This window comes from Tursiops truncatus, unplaced genomic scaffold (genome assembly GCF_011762595.2).
Source record: "Tursiops truncatus isolate mTurTru1 unplaced genomic scaffold, mTurTru1.mat.Y mat_scaffold_73_arrow_ctg1, whole genome shotgun sequence".
In the NCBI taxonomy this organism is placed as follows: Eukaryota; Metazoa; Chordata; class Mammalia; order Artiodactyla; family Delphinidae; genus Tursiops; species Tursiops truncatus.
Window position 1 is genome coordinate 63,662 of NW_022983393.1, and position 12,404 is coordinate 76,065.

At 36.9% G+C, this 12,404-nt stretch overlaps 1 pseudogene; it reads right to left on the bottom strand.

Annotated features, from left to right (window-relative positions):
* Positions 1–2,139: 2,139 nt before the first annotated feature.
* Positions 2,140–3,119, bottom strand: LOC117310965 (adenylosuccinate synthetase isozyme 2-like; annotated as a pseudogene).
* Between the last annotated feature and the right edge of the window lie 9,285 nt (positions 3,120–12,404).

A 12,404-nucleotide genomic window follows, 5' to 3' on the forward strand; every position in this document is an offset into this window, starting at 1 on the left:
TAATCTTGTGGACTATTCTTTCTCAAACTCTGCAGCCTCCTACTCACAAAGGGTCAGAAATACTAACAACAAATGTTTCTTATTATGCTGATGCAATTTTACAGTGAAATCCCTTTTACCAGGTGACCATGAAAATTCTCTTTGAAGAGACATGTGTAGTCAAGGAATGAAAGAAATGGCCTTTCTTTCTCTTATTGATTCCATTATCTGAAACCACACAGAGATTATTTTTTAAATGCTGTGATCAATAGAGTTTAAACAAACACACAGTAACTTCCTAATATAGTTCTAAAATGAAACTCTAATGAAAACACACCTGTGGCTAATATAATCTTGCCATAAAGAATTTATAAAAATCTTACAAGAATATACAATGGAGAAAAGACAGCCTCTTCAATAAGTGGTGCTGGGAAAACTGGATATGACATATACAGATATCTATAATTATAGATAGAAATACAAGGCACAGGATACTTTACTCCTCATCATCACCAATAGTTGCTATCTCTTGTCGTTTATCTTTTTATGATAGTCATTCTAAGAGTTGTGAGGTGATACCTCCTGGTTTTAATTTGCATTTCCCTGATGATTAGTGATGTTGAGCACCTTTTCATATACTTGTTCACCATTTGTACGTCTTCTTTGAAAAATGTCTCTTAAGTTCCTCTGCCTGATTTTTAATCAGCTTGTCTTTTCTTGCCTTTGACTTGTATGAGTACTTTATATATTTTGGAAAGCAACCCCTTATCAGATATATGGTATGTAAATGTGTTCTGTGATTTTATAGGCTGCCTTTTCATTATGTTGATAATTTCTTTTGCTCTAAAGAAGCTTTTTCCTAATAAAAGTACAGGATCAGATAGCTTCGCTGGTGAACTCTACAAACATTGAAGAAGAATCAATACCAAGTCTTCTCAAACTCCTTCAATAAATTGAAGAGGAGGGAACTCTTCCAAACTCATTTTATGAGGCCAGTATTACATTAATACCAAACCAAGTTAAGGACACTACAGAAAAAGAAAATCTAGGCCAATATCCACAATAAACATACATGCAAAAGTCATTAACAGAATATTAGCAAACCAAATTCAAAAGTACATTAAAAGAATCATATGCCATGATCAGGTGGAACTTATTCCAGGTGTGCAGGGATGTTTTAGCATATGCAAATAATTCAGTGATATACTACATTAATGAAATGAAAGATATAAATGATATAATCATCTCAATAGATGTAGAAAAAGCATTTGGCAAAATTCAACATCCATTCATTATAAAAACTATCAACATTTAGAGAAAAGCTAACATCTGTCCTTCTCAAATCTTTCAAAATATAGCAGAGGGAGGAACACTCCCAAACTCATTCTACAAGGCTACCGTCACCCTGATACCAAAATCAGACAAAGATGTCACAAAGAAAGAAAACTACAGGCCAATATCACTGATGAACATAGATGCAAAAATCCTCAACAAAATACTAGCAAATAGACTCCAACAGCACATTAAAAGGATCATACACCATGATCAAGTGGGGTTTATCCCAAGAATGCAAGGATTCTCCAATATACTTAATCAATGTGATACACCATATAAAAAACCATATGATCATCTCAGTAGGTGCAGAGAAAAGCTTTTGACAAAATTCAACACCATTTATGATAAAAACCCTCCAGAAGTAGGCTAGGCATAGGAGACTTACCTCAACATAATAAAGGCCATATCTGACAAACCCACAGCCAACATGGTTCTCAATGGTGAAAAACTGAAACCGTTTCCACTAAGATCAGGAACAAGACAAGGCTGCCCACTCTCACTGCTGTTATTCAACATTGTTTTGGAAGTTTTAGCCACAGCAGTCAGAGAAGAAAAAGAAATAAAAGGAATCCAAATCAGAAAAGAAGAAGTAAAGCTGTCACTGTTTGCAGATGACATGATACTATACATAGAGAATCCTAAAGATGCTACCAGAAAACTACTAGAGCTAATCAATGAATTAGGTAAAGTAGAAGGATACAAAATTAATGCACAATCTCTTGCATTCCTATACACTAGTGATGAAAAATCTGAAAGTGAAATTAAGGAAAACACTCCCATTTACCATTGCAATGAAAAGAAAAAAATACCTAGGAATAAACCTACCTAAGGAGATGAAAGACCTGCATGCAGGTCATTGGTGGCCCATGTAGAGCCTCATAGAGGAAATAAACTCTATCTCTCACCATTGATTTAATCCTTTCCATATAACCCTTGAGTTTTTGTAATTCACCTTCAATGTCTGTTTCCAGAGTGAGTTATATAGATTTGTACTGGTTAGCCAAAACTCTGAACCTCTCAGAGAAGCCACCAAAGTCAGAAACAAGATCGCACATCCTGAGTCCACTCCGAGCAGCTTTGGAAGAATAAACTGGGCCAGTGTCCTTTTCTGTGGTACCCAGAATTTTTCCTGCTTGTTCTTGTCTCTGTTGTTCCTGGATGCCATCAGCTGCTTGGTGAAAATCAAATACAACATGACCTCTATCAGATATAATAAGACTTTTTCCCCAGCCTTTCAGACCTTTTCCTTTTTGAACATTTTTTTTCTGCTTCCTCAGACAATCCAGGTAGATGAATTACCACACCATTTGCAATGAATGCAGTAACATTTGGATTTACCACTAGGTCAAAGATGAAAATTATACTCCAGGGCTTCCCTGGTGGTGCAGTGGTTGAGTCCACCTGCCAATGCAGGGGACACGGGTTCGTGCCCCAGTCCGGGAAGATCCCACATGCTGCGGAGCGGCTAGGCCTGCGCGTCTGGAGCCTGTGCTCTGCAACGGGAGAGACCACAACAGTGAGGGGCCTGCGTACTGCAAAAAAAAAAAAAAAAAAAAAAAAAGGAAGTTATACTCCACAGAATCTACAACTGTATGGCCAGCATTATTTTCTCCCTGGCAGCGGTACATGATGTCAGCAGCCTGCATCAGCAGATCGACCACCTTTCCCGCGTCACCCCACTGCACACCGAGCACCACCGTCACCCGCTTCCTTCCGGACCGCGCCCTTGGACACCTGCAGTTGCTGTTGGGCAAGGAGGATGCCGCCAGGTTGGTCTTGGCGAATGCCATGGCTCCACAGACACAAGGAGAGCCCGGAGGGGACACGGGTGGCTGGGAGTGCATGAACTGGGCTGCTCTCAAAGGTCTGTTTTAAATAACATAATTTTAAATCAACCTGATGCCATAAAGAACATCTGCTGAAAGCAAGACAACATTTAATTGGCCTCATAGGTCTTATTCATCGAATATTAATGAATTGTTGGTTTCTTCATGTAACATACTGGAATATATGAAACTCCAAGAAAATGTCAGTTGTATGTCTGTTTGGACTTTAAGGGTGTTTATAGTATCTGGGAACAATTTTTATCTACATTCTACCTGAGTGAACCTTTTACTGAAAAATAAATAAATAAATAATGAGTTCCCCTATAATGACTACAGGTTATGGACATTCTTTATAAGAGTGTGGACCATCTAAAGGAAGAACCCAGATCAGATTCATCCCTATAATCTAGTTGATACCAACATATGTTTTCAAAAATAGTGTTTTCAATAAATTCATTCAGTTCTGAATGAATGAATAAATAAAGGAAAGGGGAAAAAAATTAATCGTGCTCTTTGGCATTCTGACAAGCAAACATATGATGAGGAACAAGAATATGTTACTTGTACAGTAAATATGAAATAGTTGATTTTTTGTTTCATCATTTTGGCAGGAAAACAAATTTAACCTTTGAACTTTTATTTGTTTTAAAAATGAAGCATACTTTGAAGTTGGTAGACACTGCAGTGGTAAAGACATTTGTAAATAGAATTTGAACAAGCTAAGGACTTACTGATTTAATAAATGGAGCTTCGTTACAGTAGGTGGAACTGAAGGTCTCCACACTAATGCTGTTTGATGAAGAACAATGGAAAAGTAGACACAAACATTGTTAGATAGGAGTATACCTTTCAGTCCTTCATGTATAGGGTATTCTATTAAAAATTCAGTGAGGAGACCTTCAAGATGGCAGAAAAGTAAGATGTGGAGATCACCTTCCTCCCCATAAATACATCAGAAGTACACCTACATGTGGAACAACTCCTACAGAACACCTACTGAACAGAAGACCTCAGACTTCCCAAAGGACAAGAGACTCCACACGTACCTGGCCATGTGGCTGACAGGGTCTTGGTGCTCTGGTCAGGTGTCAGCCCTGTGCCTCTGAGGTGGGAGAGCCGAGTTCAGGACATTGGTCCCCCAGAGACCTCCCGGCTTCACGTAATATCAAATGGCAAAAGCTCTCCCAGAGATCTCCATCTCAACGCTAAGACCCAGCTCCACTCAACGACAGCAAGCTACAGTGCTGCACACCCTATGCCAAACAACTAGAAAGACAGGAACACAACCCCACCCATTAGCAGGGAGGCTGCCTAAAATCATAATAAGGTCACAGACATGCCAAAACATACTACCGGATGCGGTCCTGGCCACCAGAAAGACAAGATCCAGCCTCATCCACCTGAATACAGGCACTAGTCCCCTCCACCAGGAACCTACACAACCCCCTGAAACAACCTTAGCCACTGGGGACAGACACCAAAAACAACGGGAATTACGAACTTACACACTGTGAAAAGGAGACCCCAAACACAATAAGTTAAGCAAAATAAGAAGACAGAGAAACACACAGCAGCTGAAGAAATAAGGTAAAAACCCACCAGACCAAACAAATGAAGTGAAAATAGGCAGTCTACCTGAAAAGAATTCAGAGTAATGGTAGTAAAGATGATCCAAAATCTTGGAAATAGAATGGAGAAGATACAGAAATGTTTAACAAGGACCTAGAAGAACTAAAGAGCAAACAAACAATCATGAACAATACAATAAATGAATAAAAATACTCTAGATGGGATCAATAGCAGAATAACAGGCAGAAGAAGAACAGATAAGTAACCTGGAAGATATAATAGTGGAAATAAGTACTGCAGAGTAGAATAAAGAAAAAAGAAAGAAAAGAATAGAGGACAGTCTCAGAGACTTCTGGGACAACATTAAATGCATCAACGTTCGAATTGTAGGGGTCCCAGAAGAAGAAGAGAAAAAAAAGAGTGAAAAAATATTTGAAGAGATTATAGTTGAAAAACTTCCCTAATATGGTAAAACAAATAGTTAATCAAGTCGAGGAAGCTCAGAGTCCAGTAAAATGATAAGTCCAAGGAGAAACACGCCAAGACACATATTAATCAAACTATCAAAAATTAAATAGAAAAAATACTAAAAGCAGCAAGGGAAAAAACAACAAATAACATACAAGGGAATCCCCATAAGGTTAATAGCTGATCTTTCAGCAGAAACTCTGCAAGCCACAAGGGAGAGGCAGGACATATTTAAGTGATGAAAGGGAAAACCCTACAAACAGGATTACTCTACCAGCAAGGATCTCATTCAGATTTGACAGAGAAATTAAAACCTTCACAGACAAGAGAAAGCAAAAGAGAATTCACCACCAAAGCACCTTTACAACAAATGCTAAAGGAACTTCTCTAGGCCGGAAACACAAGAGAAGGAAAAGACCTACAATAACAAACCAAAACATTAAGAAAATAGTAATAGGAACACACATATCGATAACTACCTTAAATATAAATGATAAATGCTGCAACCAGAAGACATAGACTGACTGAATGGATACAAAAACTAGACCTGTATATATGCTGTCTACGAGAGACCCACCTCAGACCTAGGGACACATACTAACTGAAAGTGAGGGGATGGAAAAAGATATTCCATGCAAATGGAAATCAAAAGAAAGCTAGATTAGCAGTTCTTCTATCAGACAAAATAGACTTTAAAATAAAGACTATTACAAGAGACAAAGAAGGACACTACATAATGATCAAGTTATCAGTCCACAAAGAAGATATAACAATTGTAAATATTATGCACCCAACATAGGAGCACATCAATACATAAGGCAAATGCTAACAGCATAAAAAGGGAAATCAACAGTAACACAGTCATAGTAGGGGACTTTAACATCCAAGCTTCACCAACGGACAGATCATCCAAAATGAAAATAAGTAAGGAAACACAAGCTTTAAGTGACACATTAAAACAAGATGGACTTAATTGATATTATAGGACATTCCATCCAAAACCAACAGAATACACTTTCTTCTCAAGTGCTCATAGAACATCCTCCAAAAGAGATCATATATTGGGTCATAAATCAAGACTTGGTAAATTTAAGAAAATTGAAATCATATTAAGTATCTTTTCTGACCACAATGCTATGAGACTAGATATCAATTACAGGGAAAAATCTGTAAAAAATTACAAACACATGGAGATTAAACAATACACTATTTAATAACCAAGAAATAACTAAAGAAATCAAAGAGGAAATCAAAAAATACCTAGAAAAAAATGACAATGAAAACACGAAGACCCAAAACCTATGGGATGCAGCAAAAGCAGTTCTAAGAGGGAAGTTTATACCAATACAGTCCTACTTAAGAAACAGGAAACATCTCAAATAAACAACCTAACTTTGCACCTAAAGCAATTAGAGAAGGAAGAACAGAAAACCCCCAAAGTGAGCAGAAGGAAAGAAATCATAAAGATCAGATCAGAAATAAATGAAAAAGAAATGAAGGAAACGATAGCAAAGATCAATAAGACTAAAAGCTGGTTCTTTGAGAAGATAAACAAAATTGATAAACCATTAGCCAGACTCATCAAGAAAAAAAGGGAGAAGACTCAAATCAATAGAATTAGAAATGAAAAAGGAGAAGTAACAACTGACACTGCAGAAATACAAAGGGTCATGAGAGATTACTACAAGCAACTCTATGCCAATAAAATGGACAACCTGGAAGAAATGGACAAATTCTTAGAAATGCACAAACTTCCAAGACTGAACCAGGAAGAAATAGAAAATATGAACAGACCAATCACAAGCACTGAAATTGAAACTGTGATTAAAAATCTTCCAACAAACAAAAGCCCAGGACCAGATGGCTTCACAGGCGAATTCTGTAAAACATTTAGAGAAGAGCTAACACCTATCCTTCTCAAGCTCTTCCAAAATATAGCAGAGGGAGGAAAACTCCCAAACTCATTCTACAAGGCCCCCATCACCCTGATACCAAAACCAAAGTTGTCACAAGGAAAGAAAACTACAGGCAATCCCACTGCTGGGCATATACCCTGAGAAAACCATAATTCAAAAAGACTCATGTACCACGATGCTCATTACAGCTCTATTTACAATAGCCAGGACATGGAACCAACCTAAGTGTCTATCGACAGATGAATGGATAAAGAAGATGTGGCACATATATACAATGGCATATTACTCAGCCATAAAAAGAAATGAAACTGAGTTATTTGTAGTGAGGTGGATGGACCTAGGGTCTGTCATACAGAGTGAAGTAAGTCAGTAAGAGAAAAACAAATACCGTATGCTAACACATATATATGGAACCTAAGGAAAAAAAAGATTCTGAAGAAGTTAGGGGCAGGACAGGAATAAAGATGCAGACAGAATGGACTTGAGGACATGGGGAGGAGGAAGGGTAAGCTGGGAAGAAGTGAGCGAGTGGCATGGACTTTTATATACTACCAAATGTAAAATAGATAGCTAGTGTGAAGCAGCCCCATAGCACAGGGAGATCAGCTCAGTGCTTTGTGACCACCTAGGGGTGTGGGATAGGGCAGGTGGGAGGGAGACGCAATTGGGAGGAGATATGGGGATATATTTATATGTATAGCTGATTCACTTTGTTATAAAGGAGAAACTAACATACCACTTTAAAGCAATATACTCCAATAAAGATGTTAAAAAAATAAAGAGAGTGACAATGTGGAAAAAAAAAGTTCAGTGAGCTATGCACATAATTAGCCATTCCTCCTGTCACAGTGAATCTCCTTTGTGAACACTCTGATGCGCCTTGACATGGAGTGCTCGAGCTGGGTGGCTTGCCTTTAAATAAGGATCTACTGGCTAATTCGCATTAACTTTTCTTGGATTTCTGATAGTTTCAGAGACACTCCTTTTTAAGAAGCTGCTTCTGAAGATAAGAGATTCCCCTGTTTCAGATATTGCTTTTCAGTGGAGGGATTTTGGAAATGTCAGGTGGAATTTCTTATTTTCACAATGTCTCTCCTTTCATTCCACGCAGTGGGGCACAGAGATGAGGTGAATAGGAATGCTAAACATCCTTGACTGCACAGGATATTCTTGCTCAGTAAATAATTGTCCTGCCCAACATGTAGATAATGTCTGTGGTAACTAGCCTCCAGGATGGCCCCAGATATTCCCCACCTCATGGTGTTCACAGATGTGTATTCCCATCTCACATAATACCAGGATTGATCTGTGTGATCAACATAATATGGAAGAAGAATTGGTGCATCACTTCCAAGATTAGGTTATAATATACACTGCCTTCTTTCTTGGTTGCATTGTTTCTCTCTCTGTCTCTCTCTCACATACCTTGCTCTGGAGGAAGCCAGTTGCCCCGTCGTAGGATATTCGGTTTGCATAAGGTTATGTCCACAAGTCAAGGAACTAATGTCTGTAGCCAGTAGCTAATAAGGAACTAAGGTCTGACAACAGCAATGTGAGTGAGCTGGGAAAACTGTCTTCTGGTCCCAGTGGAGCATTCATATGACTGCCATCCCGTCCAACAGCTTTATGGCAATTTCATGCAAGACCCTGAACCAGAACCAGTTCACGTAGCCTCTCCCAGATTGCTGACCCTGGGAAATTTTGAGATAAATGATTCTTTATTTAATCTGATAACTTTGAGATGATTTGTTATGCAACATTAGATAACTAATACAATGTCCTGCTGACAGGTCTGGTGGCAAAATATTTTATTTATCTGAAAAATCTCATATATGGATACTTAGTCTAGTTGTTTTCTGCTACAAAACTAAAATACTGTCTCCTGACAAGTAAAATTTTGGTTCTTTTTATGTGATCTTATATTTAGTATAGCTTATAAATGATGTCATGTGGAATACTTCATAGTCTATTTTTTAAACCATGCTGTAATATTTTATAATGTATATATATGTTATTACACCATATTTTGAAATATTAAATTTCTGTGTGGTATTTGGATGAATTATTGGATATTGCCCATGTTAATTGTTAGTCTCCCACATATCCAATTTAAAACCTTTCTCATTGGTGGTATAAATTGCCATGGATTGGATATTTAAAAATTAATTGAATCATTGGCAGGACAGGAAAAAGAGTATGAAACCATCCCACTTCATATAGACCTGAAAATTCATCTCTTTAGTGTTCAGTAAATGGTTGAGAAATATCACCTGTGTTTGAAAAATCTCTTACTTATTTATCCTATTTAAATATTCAGGTATCAACATGTAGTTGATAACCACATGATTAAAATTATATTCATGGAGATAACAGTGGAAAATTTTCCTATATTTATAATAACTTTTCAGATCAGTACCATGAGGGGAGACACAATAATCTGTGTCTCAATATTCCCTCTGTGGCTCAGAAATGTAAAAATTTACATGGCCTGTTTTTGTGGGTGAAGTTCACCTTCACTTTTTACTCTTTGGATTGATCTTTCCTGGCTGAGTCTAGGAAAAGGAGGGATATGAGAGGTTTTGTAAATTAAAAAAGAAAAACAAGTCAAAATAAAGTAAAAAATAATTGATATAATGAGTTACAGTAAAGACTCTATGAATAATTATATATAACAAGATAATCATCCACCAACATTGGCCAGTAATGTGTAATCAGGAAAGGCTGATAATTTTAAGTTTATCCTGACATACTTGGTCCTATGTGTATGAATTCTGATTTTATGATACTCACACACAGAATTCAAGTCTTGAATGATTTGGGGGCTGTAGTATTAAAGTACTTGGTCTTCTACAACAACATCAGTTACTGAATACTTTGCGTCAGGTGCTGTTGTAAGCACTGGAGACACTGACAATGAACAAAGACCAAAAAAGTCCCTGTCCTCATTATTGTATCTAGTGTGATAAGATAGTCAATACATAAATGAACAGTGTCTCCCCAAAATTCACATCTATCTGGAACCTTGAGATGTGACCTTATTTGGAAAATAGGGCCTTTGCAGATGTAATTAAGTAAAGATAAGATCACACTGGATTAAAGTTGGCCCTAAAGCAGTGATGTGTGTCCTTAGAAGAAGCGTAGAGGACACACAGAGAGAGACAGAGAGAAGGGATGAGGTGAAGATGGAGAGAGACTGGTGTGTTTCATGCACGGGGGTGCTGCTAGTTTAAACAGAGTAGTAGAAAGGCATGAATGATGAAGTAACATTGAGTGAAATTATTTATTTGTCTTCTTCCTAAGTCTGGGCATTACACATCAACTCTGTATTAAGACCCTTTTCTTCCATCGGTAGCCAGGGCATTAAGGGCATCGATTAGTAGCAAAGACAGATCTCTTATCCACTGTCTGGGCTTCTAGTCATCTCAATTATACAGAATGCAAGAGAAAATATAAATTGGTTACAAAATTTGTAATATTAAAAATTGTTACCAAAGATGACATATACTTTTATTTCAAAAGACATTTAGTCTGATACAATGGAATTATTGCTAGTTTAATAAATTTTGTGAGCTTGTACATGGTATAAAGAAAACAACCTAGAGACTAGAGGCAGAGCCTGTGCAAAGCTGATGTAGTGAGGAGAGATAATGGATAACAAGGTACATAGAGACAGTGATAAAGTACCTACTGCCTATTCAGTGCAGACACAGGCACAAATAACTATATGCATCCAGGTAGAACCTGAGAACAACACTCGATAAAAGTTATATATAAAAGTTTTTTATATATTGGGGTGGCCAAAAAGTTCGTTCGGGTTTTCCATAACACATCTTTAAACTGGTTGATTCACTCTTTATTTCCTCCTTACTTTCTTCATTCATTGAAAAAATCCTGGCAAATCAAATGTCTAATATATATTACCTTACAATACATAAGCTTGTGGTTTTACAGTCATGGGCTTACAGGATTAGAGTTATACATTAGAGGTTAGTGTACTATAATATGTTCTTTATTATTAAAGTACCATGAGATAAGAAAAAGAGAGTAATCAGTGTGGTCTGTATTGTTCTTGGAAGGTATCACAAGCACTGATATTTGATCTGAATATCTCAGGATATGTGAGCTAGCCTGTAGGACTGGGTATACGCAAATTAAAAAACAAGAAAATACAGGGATTCAAAAATTCTATGATGTATTTAAAAACAGAAAGTTTCTCTGATTAACTGGAACAGTTCTCAATTCTGGCTGTACATTTTAATTTCCAGGGGTTCATTTAAAAGAAATCTATGCCCACTCCTACTAGTGACTAACTAAAGTGGGATGCAGGATCTCAGCTGATGGGCCCTAAGTATGTTTATTTTTTAAGCTCTCTAGGTGATGTGAATGTGAAGTCAGCACTGAAAATCACTGCCTAGAAGGCAGTCTAAACTAGAGTATTTGTAGAAGTTGATGTGTAAAGCTAGGTTGAGGGTGGGTGGTGAATAACCTGGTGTCTGTTAATAAGGCATTTGGATGTGATATTCACAGTCATAAACCTAGATCATCAAATAAATTACTTATATTGATACTTCAATTCAGTTGTAAAATAATTATTTGCATAAAATCAGTAAGAATCAGTTATCAAAAATTTCACTTGTGTTAAATTTCTCATTCCTTTATGGTAGTATTTTCTCAAATAGGAGTCGGGGGCATATGCAGTCCTGATTTACCTCAAGATTTGTTTTCTACTTTTGTTCTTTCATTTTAGGTATAATTTCAAAACATTTACATTTTTTATCATCTGGATGACTATGCTGTAAATAAATATACATCATTGTCTATAGGTAGAATCATATTGGAACCAAGTAGAACTACTTCAGTTATCGGGACTAATATGAAGCAAAAAGAGGCAGATGTACAAAGATTCATTAAAGGCCAAGCGGCGCAGAAGAGCATAACATAGAAAAAACAGTTTTATGTAGTTCAAAGAGAGATGAAAGGTGGAAAACAGAGGCATCACACAGTCAAACATAGATTAAGGCATGGAGAACCCAAATAATCTGTGCTGTTAGAGGTCAACTTCATGTTCACATCGTGAGCAATGTGAGTTAAAGTGATACCTTAGTCACATTATCTTGAGCTCAATTTTGTATTTTCTTTGCATATATTCTTATTTACTTTGTTTTTATGGTATTTAAAAGCTATGGCATGCAGTATGCCTAATTTTATATAGTATATTTTAAAAATGAATATGCCAACACTCACTTTTCAGAAAACATAAATAAATCTATTTGAAGGTAATTCTAAATATAATGTGAACAGGTTTAAAAAT